The sequence below is a fragment of the Centropristis striata genome, chromosome 20 (assembly GCF_030273125.1).
Source record: "Centropristis striata isolate RG_2023a ecotype Rhode Island chromosome 20, C.striata_1.0, whole genome shotgun sequence".
Lineage (NCBI taxonomy): Eukaryota > Metazoa > Chordata > Actinopteri > Perciformes > Serranidae > Centropristis > Centropristis striata.
Window position 1 is genome coordinate 13977080 of NC_081536.1, and position 14532 is coordinate 13991611.

Consider the following 14532-nt stretch of genomic DNA (forward strand, 5'->3'; position numbering starts at 1 on the left):
CACTCTGGCCCTACCCCTGTCCTCACTTAGCCTGGGCAGCAGATGGTGAGGGGCAAGGCTTGTGGCCCCCCTCCCAACTCCAAGCCACCAGCCCATCACCCCCTATTTTTTCCCCCCACGAACACTACCCCACCCCTCTTTGTGTTGTTGAAGAGCCTGAGTGTTGAAAGGCGAGCCCCAGCTTGCCCCCCCCACCCCACACACACACACACACACACAAATCCTTGGCTGGCTGCCATTGGCGGGACTCAGTCAGGTGTCCTAATGCTTCAGTTAGGGGAGGAAACGCTGGTTAATCTGCCCATCGCGTGCCACCGGCCATGGCCTGGCCTCTTTGTGTCTGGCACCCCTCTGATCAGTCCCTCCACCCCTTCATCTGTCTTTCCCCCTTCTCTTCCAACCCAGTTTCTCTACCCCAAGACAGTGTCATCCTTTCTTCAAGATCATCCCCTCTTCCTCTTGGGATGTGTTTTAACTGCATTCTTTATAAGACAAAACCAGTACTTTTGACAGTTGTACCGCATCGTTGTTGACGGATCTGACCATTTTCATCCTACCAGTCATTAAACCCCTTTCTATTTTGTGCTGACTCATCACAGCATCCAGTATACCTGCAAATGTACCTTACAGGAAAACTGTCGCTATTGAATATTACACCATTCCTCTTTATAACTTCAATGCTGATTCTTATCTACAGTACCAGATCATTGTGAAATAATGTATTCTATTGGGCTGCAACAATTAGTTGATCAACACAAAAATAATTGGCTATTTTGATTGATTAATCTTTACAGTAATTTTTCATGCAAAAAGGACAGAAAATTCAGTTTGAAGCATCTGAAATCTGGAGATTTCCTGCTTTTTTTCTGTTTTATGCCACATTAAACTGAATATCTTTGGGTTGGGCTGACAGAAGAAACTGTGATAGACATGTTTGCTATTTTCTGACATTGCACGTAGACTTTTTGTATTCTTCATATTTATGCTATTTATGCTGCAGTTTTTTTACTTGGAAGTACCTGTTTCCCTAATCTATATTTATTTTTAGTACTTTATTATTTTGCACCAATACACTACAGCTAAATTCCTTGAATTTGAAAACCTACTTTACAGCCTTATTATATTCCATCAGAGTTGCTTCTAAGGAAACTTGAAGTTAATACAATATTGCTACCATTCAATTTGAGGTATTAACATATTATTTTACTGAAAGAATGGAATGAATGAAGTTATAAACATTTCATCTCTTGTGCAGCTTTATCAACTTTTCTTATTTCAGTGTTCTAAATATTGTTCTCTGTTTTTCTGTGCATCGTCACATAGGTGAAAGTGTGTCTCATTATACAGAGGCATCATGCTGTGCTCCTGGAAGGTGCAGCTCTGATTAGGATGAATGATGCTTGGATGCTACTTGGAGGAGGCAGATATGGTGTGGTTGCATAACCAGAGAGGGGTCATTACCATTTGACCCCTGCTGACCTTCTTTTTTGATTGACCCTGGGTTTGGTCACCGCTTCAGAGCACAGGCAGGAGTATAAGGTCAGAGTTCAAAGTATCCTCAGCTGTGCTGTCATGGAAACAGCAGCGTTTGCTCTCCTGATGGTCAGTTTTAATCTCAGGACAGTGGTTCATTTGAAACAATAGAGGTTCATTTGCTGTCACCTTTGAAAGGTTTGGTGTTTACTTCCTTAAAAAGCTCAGAAACAACATATTGTTTGCACAATATTAATCTTGGGGACTGATATCAGATTTGGAAGTAATTGAATGCATATGTATGCAGGGTAGAAAATATTTTAAGCATTTTTTGACCTGTATAGTTTGAAATTTGGAGTCATCCACTGTACATACACAAAACATCTTTTTACCCCCTTGATTGTGTTTTATGAGGCATATATTTTTAATTTGGTGTGGATTTTGTCCTTTGATCGGTTATTTCTACCCCTTAATGTATGTGAAGCTTCCTGGGTTGTTTTGAGGATAATGTGGCTGCAAATGTGCCCAGTTGAAGTAGCATTGTGAACTGCTCGTTCTACTTTTTTCTTTGTGTTTTACCTGCTGTTATTGTATTTTACATGCTGTCTCTGGGTTTTGATCCCGTGTGCTGTATGCAGCAAATTATAGATCCCCGTCTTTAGTGTTGTGACCAAAGCTTCGGGATCCGCCATTGTGGTCAATCGAAACACACCCGTGGTTTGTTTTTCCACTTCCTGTTTGTGACCGTTGTGAAGGGTTTCCTTGCAATCAGTGCTGCGGCAGGAGGGGAGGGGGAGAAAAATCAATACTTTCAATGTAACGTGCGGCCAATGGAATAAGGGAATGATTTATGTAGGGATGGCTACTCCCCGTATCAGATGGGATTTGTGTTTGGTGGCCAAATGAGTAAAGGGGAGGTGGGTTGGTGGCACAGAGACCCAGAGCTAGAAGAACTATAAAAGGTTAAAAAAAAAGTGTGCTTCACTGCTGTTGATCGTGGCACCACTCCTCTCCTTTTCCCCGCTGCCCCTCTCCTCTCTTTTCATCTCTCAAACACACCATGCTCTCTGACTGTCCCGCTTAATCTTAGCGCTGTAGTATTATGAGACTAAAGACCGACGGGACGCTCTCACACGTACACACACACACACACACCAGGAGTTTAGCAGGTTGTGGACCACCAGCCAGAAACAGCATATGCCCCTCTCCTCTTCAGATTAATGGGAGCATGTTAATATAACCGTACAGTCAGGGAAGAAGGGATAGGGGCAAGGGGTAGGGAGGGGTGGGAGATGAAAGGTAGAGGGAGAGTGTGAGAGCCTTGCAGACAGAGTGAGATTCAGAGAGAAGCGCAAGGCAAAAAGAAATTAGAGCAAGTCTATGAGGAAAGGAGGTTGAGAGCAAGTCTTGGAAAGAGACAGAAAGATGGAAGTGTGGAGGCGGGAAAGAGCGAGACAAGCGAGGACATAACAACCGTAGAAAAATGTGTGTATGTGTGTGTGTGTTTGCTTTATTGCAGTGGCCCCACCTACCCCTCCATCCTGTTAAGGAGGCACAGTCCTAAGGAGGAGGGGTAGGATCCCCTCCCTCAGCCAGCGACACACACACATACTCCCTCTCTGGCTCATACACACACTCTGCTCCATGAGGGAGCAGTCGCTGAAGAGCTCTGGATAGACCATGTTAGGTTCTGCAGGTGTCCCACCCTTCCCTCATCACATGGATGCTTTAGAAGGTACTATTTCAATTTGTTTCTTCCTCCTTTCTATCATTAACCTAATTCCTTCTCAATTTTCTTTGATTTGCTGTTTTTTCTTCTTCGCTCGAAGATTTCCTCATTGTTCAGAGTGATCTGTGAGCCTCTGCTGCTTATGTGTTTGCGTGAGGTTGCATGTGCGTTTGTGTGAGACTGAATGCATGCTTGCATGGTTGTTTACAAGCTCTACTGTAGACGCAGGTCTGCCAACTTTAGTAGAGTGGATTGTGTTAGCTACATGTGTTTGAGCTCGATTTCATTTTGTTATCATGTAATACCTTTTCAAAACTAATTTTATGGGGGTCGCAGCTCTGGCTGATGTTGGATTATTTAGTCTCTCATTTTATTATTTTTATTGGCGCTCAACTCGTAAGGGTGGAGGGAGACAAAGCGCATTATGAATGCTCTGTGTACACCCTCTATATGCGTATTCATGACGTTTGGGTAGCGACTTTCAGTCAAATCAAATCTAGTTGAAATAGCATTTTTACAATATTTTTTTTGGGTGTGATGGTGATGATAGTAAGTGTGAAAGAGTTGGAGATGATCACAGTGAATTTTAGATGGTTTATGGTTGTCACATTGCCCAGATTTTTTAACAGTAACACAATAAAAAAACTATAAGTCAGCTGAGTTTTGGCTTTAAGCATTTTTTTTATATCATAAAAAAGTGGATTTGTGTGCCACATAAAAACTTAATTAGTCAAAGGCCAAACTTGATTATACGTTTTGTTAGAGAAAAATAAGGGAGATGGCAGCAAAAATGGTTAATAATCCTTTAACGTGGAGATGGTGGGTGAAGGAGTGAGTAAGCAGTGAGTGAGTGAGTGAGTGAGTGAGAGGGAGCACATGTTTTGCATGTAACGTGCTGTATTGGCGAACACCCAATACACCCATCTTCTGCTCATAGAGATCGAGGTACAGGAGCAACACCCCTCTGATATTTACTATGGATATTTTATTTCTATATGCAGCAGATTCTCAAGTTCTAAATTTATTTGAATTTTACATTCAATTCCCTTAATTTTATGTGACATATTTACAGGCATGACTAAGCTAAAATACTTGCATTAGTTTAATCTACCTCAAGATTTTTGGCTCACTTTCGTAGCTTTTGTGCGTTTGTTCAGGACACGATAAAGACCATACATTCTGAAAACAAGCATATTTTTAATAATGTTTTCGGGGACAGCCCTGCTGTTATTGTCTTGCAGTAGTATTCAAAGTGTGTCCAGATCATTACATCCCTGTGTAGAAATCAAATTGGTGGCCATTTGTTCAAACAGACCTGACAAATAACCTCTAAATCCATCCTGCAAATCTGTTCCTTCCACAATATCTCCCCCTCATCCTTTTCTTCTGCTCATCCTTTAGGTTAAATCAGCGTCCCCCCTTTTTTAGGCCTGTATTGACCTGTTAATAGTATTATCCACAGAGCGTGTGGCAGGGCCAGGGTCACATCCCTGAAGGGTTTGGATGGTCAGCCCTCTGGCCATGGTTTGGTCAGAAAACGGCCAATAGGACCTAAGCTGTGGTCATCCTTCAATCTAGCTCCTTTCACATCAGAGGTCACACGAGTCAAAGGGTAATAAGTTTAACCCCTCGAGGGGTGAGGAGTCAGAGGTCACAAACAAGGATATAGGGAGAAGGTTTGCATCATCAATCAGTGGCACTCCTGGTTATATCTACGCATATTGATGACACATGCTCGTTTCTGCCAATCTCATTTGCATGGCTTGCTAAACACAAAGGGCGGCCATTATGATTGTATAAATGCGAACACAAATAACATCAGTATTGAGCTTGTTAGTGTCTTTTTTTTGTTCTAGCTTATACAATTTTTGACCTTTCTTTGTGTATGTTTTAACACACTTCATTATGCAGATATTTCAATAGGATCCTGATTAATATTTGTAAATGCCACCCACTTTAATAAATGGTAATGCTGCTCTGTCAATTTCCACCAAAAATGCCTGTAAAAAAGGAAAACTATTCTTTTTGCAGCAATCAGGTATTTTCCAATCTTTTTATTGGAATCATTTGATGTACTGCTATTTTAATATAACTAATTTCAAACGCTGATGTACCAATTTATCCAATATGTAAACTGGTTATGCGTGTTTGTAGCTCTTACATGCTACACCCTTAATGCCATGCTGCATTGAATATGTACCGATCAGAACGAGGACTCAATATTTTGATCGTTTTTTCTTGTTCGGGAAAAATAGAAATCATTGTTTTTCAGTGGCTTTATGTGAATGCTTATGTGATTATTAGTAGGGGTGTGGCCTTTTTAGTAGCATTTCCACAATTTTATGACATTTTACATCATCCAGACCTCAAAGGTGTCTTTAAATACAAGTAATTGTTCACCCTTTAAAGGGGATGTTACTAAAATAATGTCCCACAATGAGTGTGTGACATTTTCTTAAAATTCTACCGCAGATGAGCAAGTGTATCCCTCCTTGTAAATCTGAAATGGTGCTTGCTGATGTTTCAGCATCTCCCAGAGGTCTCCTCTCCCTGGCTGATGTTAGCGATGTGTCAGCATTAAGCTAGGCCTGCCTGCTAGGCTGCTGGGGCCGTGGTGGCGACCAGCCCAGCCTGGCCAAAAGCCAGACCAGACATGTCTTGGCACCAGACAACAGAGACGTGACAGGATCAAGGATTGGGGGGGAAATATGCTCATACAGTATGCAGTATTGTTGATCTATATCACCAGCTAAGTACAACGATATGTATATTATGCTCACTCCTGGAGGATTTTAAATATTAAAGATTTTTCCCCTGCTTTTTCTTTGTGATTCAACAGTGTGCCATAAAAGGAGAAAGAAACGACGGGAGGGAGCAGGGAATGAAAGAGGACATGCGACAAATATCCCAGGTTGGGTGTTACATGGTATGTTACTTCCGCCAAATCAGCCACCAAGATCATCCTGATGTGTATTACTGCACATACACATTACATATATGGGTTGTGATGCATATATGTTTAACTGTGCACACTATAGGATGTGTGCATGCCATTAAGTGTGTGAATAAGAGAGATGTACATGTTGCTCAGTCAGCTTTTGCACAGACAGAGACTATCAATCACAAATGCATAGTGAGCCGCATTGCTCTTTCCCTGGTCCCTCAAGTCCTTTTTCTGGGCAGGAATTACACAGCAGTTTACCTGCAACACTGCATTTTTCCGGACTATGTCTTAACCCTGCACCGTAACTCAAGCAACACATTTGTGCGGTGCCATGTCTTTTTAAACTATGACGAGAGGTAAAATTTTATGGTGTAACTTAAAAATCAAGCCCCATATACACTGTTTCTATCAGGTTTTGATCCTCGAGTTGCAGTAAAAATGTGCACAGTGTGAAATCTGCAATGTCTGTGGCTTACACACTGTCTTAAATATAACGCTATAAGTGCAGAGTTTGTAACTGAAGGCTTTTCCCTTGCTGCAACTACTGTACGCCTTTATTAGCCTCACAACAATGCATCTCCATGCCTGCTTGACATCTTGTTTCCCTGCATGTACCTGATGTCAGTTGTTAAAGAGCGCTGCGTGCGCTTCACCTCCAAATGAACTGCCCAAGTCCTTTTTGTCCTTCTGTTTGACAATATTATTACATTTTTCCTATGCCTTATGTTTTCCCTTTCACCACTTATTTATATATAATTGATTTTATATGATCTTGTCTCACAAAACCCAATGCTTTGCTGTTTTAAATTTTATACAAACTTTAAAACTTAACAGCACATTTCATCAAACTAAGCAAGCACACCATCAAATTAACTATAACTGTATACGAAAGCCAAAAGCCAGCTGTATTTGATAGATGAGTGTAAAGACCTTGGGCTTTGGATAAGACAGGAGGGTGAGTATGCCGAGGGCTCTGCGCTTTTTGCAATACTGGCAACAGTTTGGGAGAGGGCGTGTGATAATCAGCAGGTGGACTGGTTATTGTTGTGATAAGAGCAGGTGATCGATCATGCAGTCAAGGTCTTTCCGACACAGTTTGATCAGCTGAAAGGTTCCCGTCATATTTATCCTCCGAACTGCAGGAGTGGCTAACTTACTATGTGGAAAAAGGCTACTTTTGCTTAAATAGGGTTAAAACCTTATTTTTCTAAAACTGTTCATAGAAGTGACAGAAGTTTTGTCACTAAGGGCTGAAACAGTCTCCAATTCTATTGCAGTCACTTAAAATGTATAGAGTTTGTGAAATGTTTCGCTTTATTGTAAAGGCAGTAGAAGTGTCTGTTAATACACCTAGAAGTGTTTATTTCGCAGATGAACATTGAAAGAAACCTGCTCTCTGATGGGGTCATACTGAAGTGATGTGGTGCCCGGGTTGTCAGGAAATGCTCTTTGTAAAGGTCACATATTACTGCTTGCGATGTTGTGATGCGGCCAATAAAACAGCCAATAACTGACCCTGTGAAACATGCACTAATTAGAATGTTTTGTTGAGGGTTTCATCCTCACAATTGAAAATATGCCATTTAAAGAAATATGTAATTAGCTTTCAGTCTTGTTCATGACACTGTGAAACTACATGCTTGAGTAATGACTTAACCATGAACACATATGTGAGTAGTAAGGTATTAAAAAACAGACCTTGTGGAGCAAACTTAACATTAGATATGAATGACGTTCCTTCTGCTTATGTTTTTTGAAAGTATACATCCCTGTAGTCCGAGGTGAGCCATGTGCTTGCCTTCATACAGTACATACAGTATTAACCCACACAATGAGATAGTGTATCACTATTAGAACTGGGATGTTTTCCTTCAGCTCAAGAAACTGTTTTTTAATGGTCTGTACTTAAACATGACTCAAAATTTCAGAAAGCGATACCTTTAACATCATCTTCAAGTGTTCAGGTTTACATGGCAAGATGATTATAAAGCCAGCTAACGTGAAATTGCATGATCACTTATTTTATTCTGTGTATTTTTATGAGAATTTATCATACCAAGGGAACTGATTACGTTAAGTTTAATTCAGTGAACTGTTTTATAAATGTGGCCCACGTTTTAGGGCATAGAGGTGATGTTCCTTCGGGGCCATGCTTTGAGATACCATTCTGTTGTTTCCTATGAAGCTTTGCAAAATTGAGCTGGCACTTTATTTAAGATATAGAGATATTCTGTTTAGGCAAGGAGAGAAGTTGATAAGATAGCGAGGCCTCATTCAATGCCGGTGCTGTCTGTTAAATCACAGTGATGAACGGGGACCTTGAAATGACCAGAGGCCTATAACAGAATGCTCCCTGGGAAAAGGCCAGTCCTCCACCGGGCCTAAATCGACTCCCCGCTCATTTACATGAGACATAAATTCACATTTAAATGGCAGAAAATTGCTCGGGTGGCTGATACACTGGGGCATATGAAATTATAATTGTAGTCAGCTGCGTGTATGTGTGTGAGTGTGTATGTGTGTGTGTGAGTGATATAAGATTGAAGAGATGTGTGGAGGAATAATGTGTCCAATAACCGAGATGGGATGTAAATATGGTCAGGACAGTCAGTAGTCTGATGGGCTATCGGCCCATTTCATCTGAGACTGCAGTGCAGGGGCTAAATGGCAGCTGGTCCCACACCGAGCGAATGGCAAATCAAAACCGGTCTCCACAGTACTACAGAGGAGCGTTTTATATAAAATTAAGTATATAGTCTAACTGGAGTGTTTGGCTGCCAGTAGATTGTTTTTGTATAGGTAAGATTAGTAGAGCTGTGACTAACGATTAATTTATTTTTTATTTGTCTGTCGATTATTTTCTTGATTAATCGCTTGGTATGTAAAATTTTAAATATTTTAAAAAACATTGAAAAGATTATGAAAGAGATTATGTCTTCAAATATTGTTTTTTCCGACCAACAGTCCAAAAACAAAATATAATCAGCTTAGAGTGATTCAAAAGAAAATCCTCACACTAGAGAGGCTGAAACCAAAAAATGTTTGGTGTTTTGCTTAAATAGTGACTTAAATGATTAGCACAGTAATTGCTGATTAATTTTTTTTGTCAGCCAACTAATCAAACAATCGACTAGTCGTTGAAGCTCTAAAGATTAGCAATCCTGGTGTATAAATGCGTATGGACACTGAAAAATTAGGGGAAATTTAACACAAAACTTCTGTGCATCTTATTGTCTTTATATTTGATATGGCATACTGTTGCAGTTTAACGCCTTTTACTCGTCGTTGTGCCCCCTCCTCATCCTACTGTCCTCCTTTCTTAGTGCAGTTTTTTTCTTTTACCTCTACATTAGGGCTCCTCTAACGGAAAGGCTGGAACAAATACACATGTCACATCAGTTCATGGAGATCCCAATTGTTTTTAACCAGTGTGCTCCTCTGAGAGGTCTATGGGCTGCCTCTTGTTTCTCAGCATGGCCTCGTATAAGCAAACGCAACCCCACATCATTTCACACAACCCTTGCACACCATGCTGCACATGCACTCGGATTTAAAGACTCATACATTGTACATCTGCATTTCTCTGCATTCACTCTCACACAATGTTTTCTATCTGAAATCTCACCACATGTCATTCAGTCCTAACTGGACCATCAACAAACAGTACAATATGGCTCACCAGGAGGCCCCTTACAGACCTGTTTCATAATTTGGGCAGCTCTGTCTATTGTATCGGCCTCCTTTGATGAATTTACCTCCAACTGATACAATGCGTCAGTCTTTTTGTTAGAGGAAGACAATTGCCTGTACAGTGAAGGTCCAGGGCCTTAATGAAGTGCTGAAGCTATCGGGCACAAAGGTCGTTTTTTTGCTCTAACATTAGATGACAGCTAACGGAGCAGACAACACTGTGAAAGAATGAGGACTAAAGTTCATATGGTGATATCATTATTTTATTGTTCTGAGCTGTATGGAAGTCAGTAAAGCGTAAAACTAATTTGTTCAAAACTGAATTTTGAAAACGTCGTTGATGAGTCACAGTGAGGGACTAACTGAAGAAAACAATGAGTTGTGCTTTGAATAGGATGTCAGTGTCAGACCAGTAATGTGCTGCAGGATCTTGACCTTCCCAAGCCCTCTTCTTACCTAAAGCCAGAAATGCTCAAATATGGGGGTTGAGTAGCATTATGTGCAAACACAAAAATGTGAAAATATTATTTTTTCTTATTTTGGTCAGAGCTAGTTATTTGCAGTTATAGTAAAGCAAATACACTATTCATGGGTCACCAGTATCAGTTTAGATTGACCATTTCGCCTCCTCAGTCTTTTCTCCCACCCCTTCAGTAATCAGACTGTTCTGTTTATTTTCAAGTTTATCAGCAGGTCAAGTCGGCCTACAGCTAAGACAGGTGTAGGCAGAAAGAGATATACAACATGAGACAATTTAGTTTGTTTTTTTAGGTTATTAAACTTATATTACATAAATAATACATACAGTCCCAGAAACTTTATTAAAGCCTTCAAAGAAAGCAGTTTGGCACATTTCCTTTTGAAAACCAAATTATGTGGATTACAAGCCCAGCTACTGTTTGCAAAGCATTCAACCCGGACAGCCTGAAAATGTTTGACTGAAAGGTGAACCTTTACTGAAGATGATATCAGATGAGTCGAATAATCTTATATTCTTCCTTAATAGCAGCGTTGCATGATTTGTATGCTAAACTGTTGGGGGACAGGTTGGGGGGGCCTCATGATGTTGGGACAGATGGCATTTAGCTCTAGCTGTGCCGAGCTCAGTGGGACCCGAAGCTTAAGAGGTTAGGCCTGTCAAAACCACTCTGTTCATTCACTGCCTAACAAAGTGTGGACTGTCAGCCTGTTCCGTTTAATAAACTTAAGATTTTTCTTTTGTCAACGCCTGAGCAACACTTTGCAACTCGATGACCTGAATATCCCAACATGCATCCAGGCTCAATGGAAAAGATGGCACCTCTGGCCAGAGACTTTACAAAATGTGTGGACATATGTCTGATTTGGTCAGTTGAACCGCAATAGCTGAGTTTTGTTAATTAAACACAATGAGGTTAGGTCAGGAGGCTATTGAAGCAAGATTTTTATATGACCATGATGAATATGTGGACATAGAATCTGCCACTAAGTCCAAGACAAAAGGTCATTCATTATTATGTTTATATGTCATATTTTTGAAATTGACATATAATGCGATTTTTCCCTCCAGTTTTCTCTTCATTAGATAGGTTACAGTGTAGATAAGAACACTGGGAAAGAAAGGGGAATGAAAGGGAACGGTATCAGACTGGAATCAAACAGGGGTTTCTGTGGTATGATATTAGTTTTAACCCCTAGGCCACAGAGATGACCCATATTCTGTAATTTTGTGCCACATTTTGAATCAAGTGCACATAAACCGACATTTTCAAAGCATCATACTTCACCACAAGAGGGAGACATACTGTAACTGGACGAGTGATTCTCAACCATACTGTACATTGCCCACACAGGACTACACTGCTAATCTACACTTAAAATGCCTGAAGCACGACAAATACAAACATTTGTCAGAATATCCTACAGTGTGACCTGGTTTGCAGAAATATTGAGCATCTCCTCTCTTCTCTCTCCTCTTTCCCCCATCTCTCAATTTGTTTCAGTGTTTGCTGAGGTCAAAGGCTGAAGGCTGGTGAGTGGTGACCTGAGTGAGAGGCCTGGGTGACATCTGACCTCTAACTGGGTGTGCGGCTGACCCTGGAGGATACGGCTCAACAATGGGAGGCACGTGCCGTGGCCTTGTCACCACGGCAACACAGGACCTTTAGGAACGGTAGGGGGGGTAGGGTCAAAGCTCGGTCTTTATCCTGATCAGTGTTAACCGTCTGCTGCCAATTTACTCTTATGGATATTGTGTGTGTGTGTGTGTGTGTGTGTGTGTGTGTGTGTGTGTGAGTGTGAGGGTGTGTTTGTGGGTGTGTCTGTGTGTGTCTGTGTGCGTGTGTGTGAGAGATGGGGCACGAATGAAGAGTCGAAGGGCTGACTGGGTAATCTCTGCAGGCAACTGTGATGGTGCTTTTAATTCTCACAATCACCTGGAGAGATTCTGCAGTTTGTCTAATATGCCTTTAAAAAAAGTCAATAGCATAAACCCTTAAACTGTGTCTTTATTCCATCTCCATTCTCTGCATCACAAACCACAGAAAGAAAAGCCATTGTCTTAGAAATTAATTTCATTTTTCATCTTAGTGTTTTCTGTAATATGTTAGGAGGAGACCAAATTGTTTACCAAAGGTTGGCTCAAAAACTGTCTGCCTACGAGAAACGGTGATCAAAGAGGATTTCATGCTCTAGCTTAAGGTAATGATCATTGCACAATAGAAGAGATGTTGCCATGTGACACTTTTGCTTAATCTTTTTATGCCTCACTGTTACAAGTCAAAACAGTGAGCGGTTGTTTAAAAGAAGAAAAGGGGGATGATTATTGAATTACAGTCCTGAATGAGGGCCAACAGGTGCAGTCCACCTGGAAGAAAACGTGTTTCACACTCTATAGTTCGAGCCTCTTTGATGCTGTGCAGGCTGCTCGCTCACCACAGATAACCACCAGCCCACCTACAACACATCACTTTAGCTATATCGACAAAATATTACTTCTCAGATTCCATATAATGTAATATTTGTCACATCTGCATTTTCCCTCTTCATCGCTACTACCAGTCCTACTGTCTTTGGCCTGAGTCCTTTCCCCACTGTTACCCCTCCTCCACCTCTGCTTTTCCTGCCTCATCCCCTTCTCCTTGTGTTCTGCTGTGTTTTGGTGAAATCTCAGCTGGCAACTGTGAGTCGTTCACTAGCTGCTCTCACAATGGCCTCTGGGATTATGCTAAACACAGCGCCTCGGCTGCTCTCCCCATCGACCGGCGTCAGCGACGCCCTTTGGAGCACACAGGAAAGAGATGGAGGGCTCTCAATGAAGATGTCACTGCAATTACACAAGCGCGTTTCACAGACACCCTCCATGTCTACTCTTCCTCCTCTCGCATCCCCCTTCCCCACTTTTTAAAAAATTTCTTTTCGACAGTCTTTTGAAGTGCAGCCTCATCTCTTGCAGCTCTTTCATAATGCATGCCCATTTTGAATTTGCATGAATTCACTTTCCAGATGCTTCTGCTGCCATCTTGACTTACAATGATGTGTACTGTACAGTATTGGCTATTGAATATCCATAGCATGAAAAGAATAATAATGGCTTGTTTTTATGAGTTTGGGTTATTTTTGTATTGCTCATCTCACCATTAAGAGATATTGCAGAAGAATCAGCCTGCTCAGATGTTGGGATGAAGGAAGAGCTTTCTGATGTGGATGATACTGCATCAGGAACTGATTGGCTGATGCTCAATAGCCAACAGTACCTGATGCATTGCCTTCAGCATCGAAAGAAACGTCACAGTGTATTGGCTCCTTGAATGCTCTGAAAAATGTTCTTCCCAAGTGAATTAGCCTTTTGTATATGAGTTTTGAATTTGCATTTTTGCTCCTAGTACAGTTACTGATAATGAACAGACTCTCAGCAATAAACTGTACACACTTGCAATGTGGTTACCCCTGTGTGTGTGTGTGTGTGTGTGTGTGTGTGTGTGTGTGTGTGTGTGTGTGTGTGTGTGTGTGTGTGTGTGTGTGTGTGTGTGTGTGTGTGTGTGTGTGTGTGTGTGTGTGTGTGTGTGTGTGTGTGTGTTAGTCACCACTGTGGGCTGGGGGATTAGGTAATAATGATCACAGCGATGTTATGAAACTCAAAGCAGTATTTATGTTCAATCTATCACTCTTACATTTAAATGTGTGCTCTGGTTTTCTATGTTCCCCTCTTGTGGGGTTTATGAGGTCATATGTTAGCATGTTTTTCTTGCAGTCTACCTTTTCCATACAAATACTGTTTTAATGCATTTAAATGAATTTTTTTCCACAGCTGTTTAAATGTACTGTATCTGTTCGACCTGGACTTTTATAACAAAGTGTGAAGGATCACCTGCTTTGACTTCAATAACATTTCTGTGGAGACTTTCTCACACCTAGAGGGGCACCCAGGGGGGGACACACCCACCTCGGCCTCGCCTCTGTGATTTGCACGACTGTCGCATTTGGTTCCAATGAGGAATAGGACCAAGGGGAATGTTCTCTCATCCTCTCTTTCATCAGTCTTGGATAAAATCTTCTATTAATCTCTATAAACTGTTTCAAAACGGCTTTGATTAATCAAGTACTTTATCTCAATGGCTCTGCCTTTTTCGTGCATCTGTTGAAAAGCTTGCCAAGTAAAATAAACGTTTACTGAAGAGTTGAGTCTTTGCGCAGTTATTTTTTGGGTCATCCATGT

General features: G+C 41.1%; 1 long non-coding RNA gene across 1 annotated transcript; it reads left to right on the top strand.

Moving 5' to 3' along the window:
• The first annotated feature begins 11833 nt into the window (after nt 1-11833).
• LOC131993654 (uncharacterized) lies at nt 11834-14493 on the top strand. The gene is made up of 2 exons (XR_009396337.1): nt 11834-11988; nt 14125-14493. It is a non-coding gene; the product is annotated as an uncharacterized LOC131993654 (long non-coding RNA).
• The last annotated feature ends 39 nt before the right edge of the window (nt 14494-14532 follow it).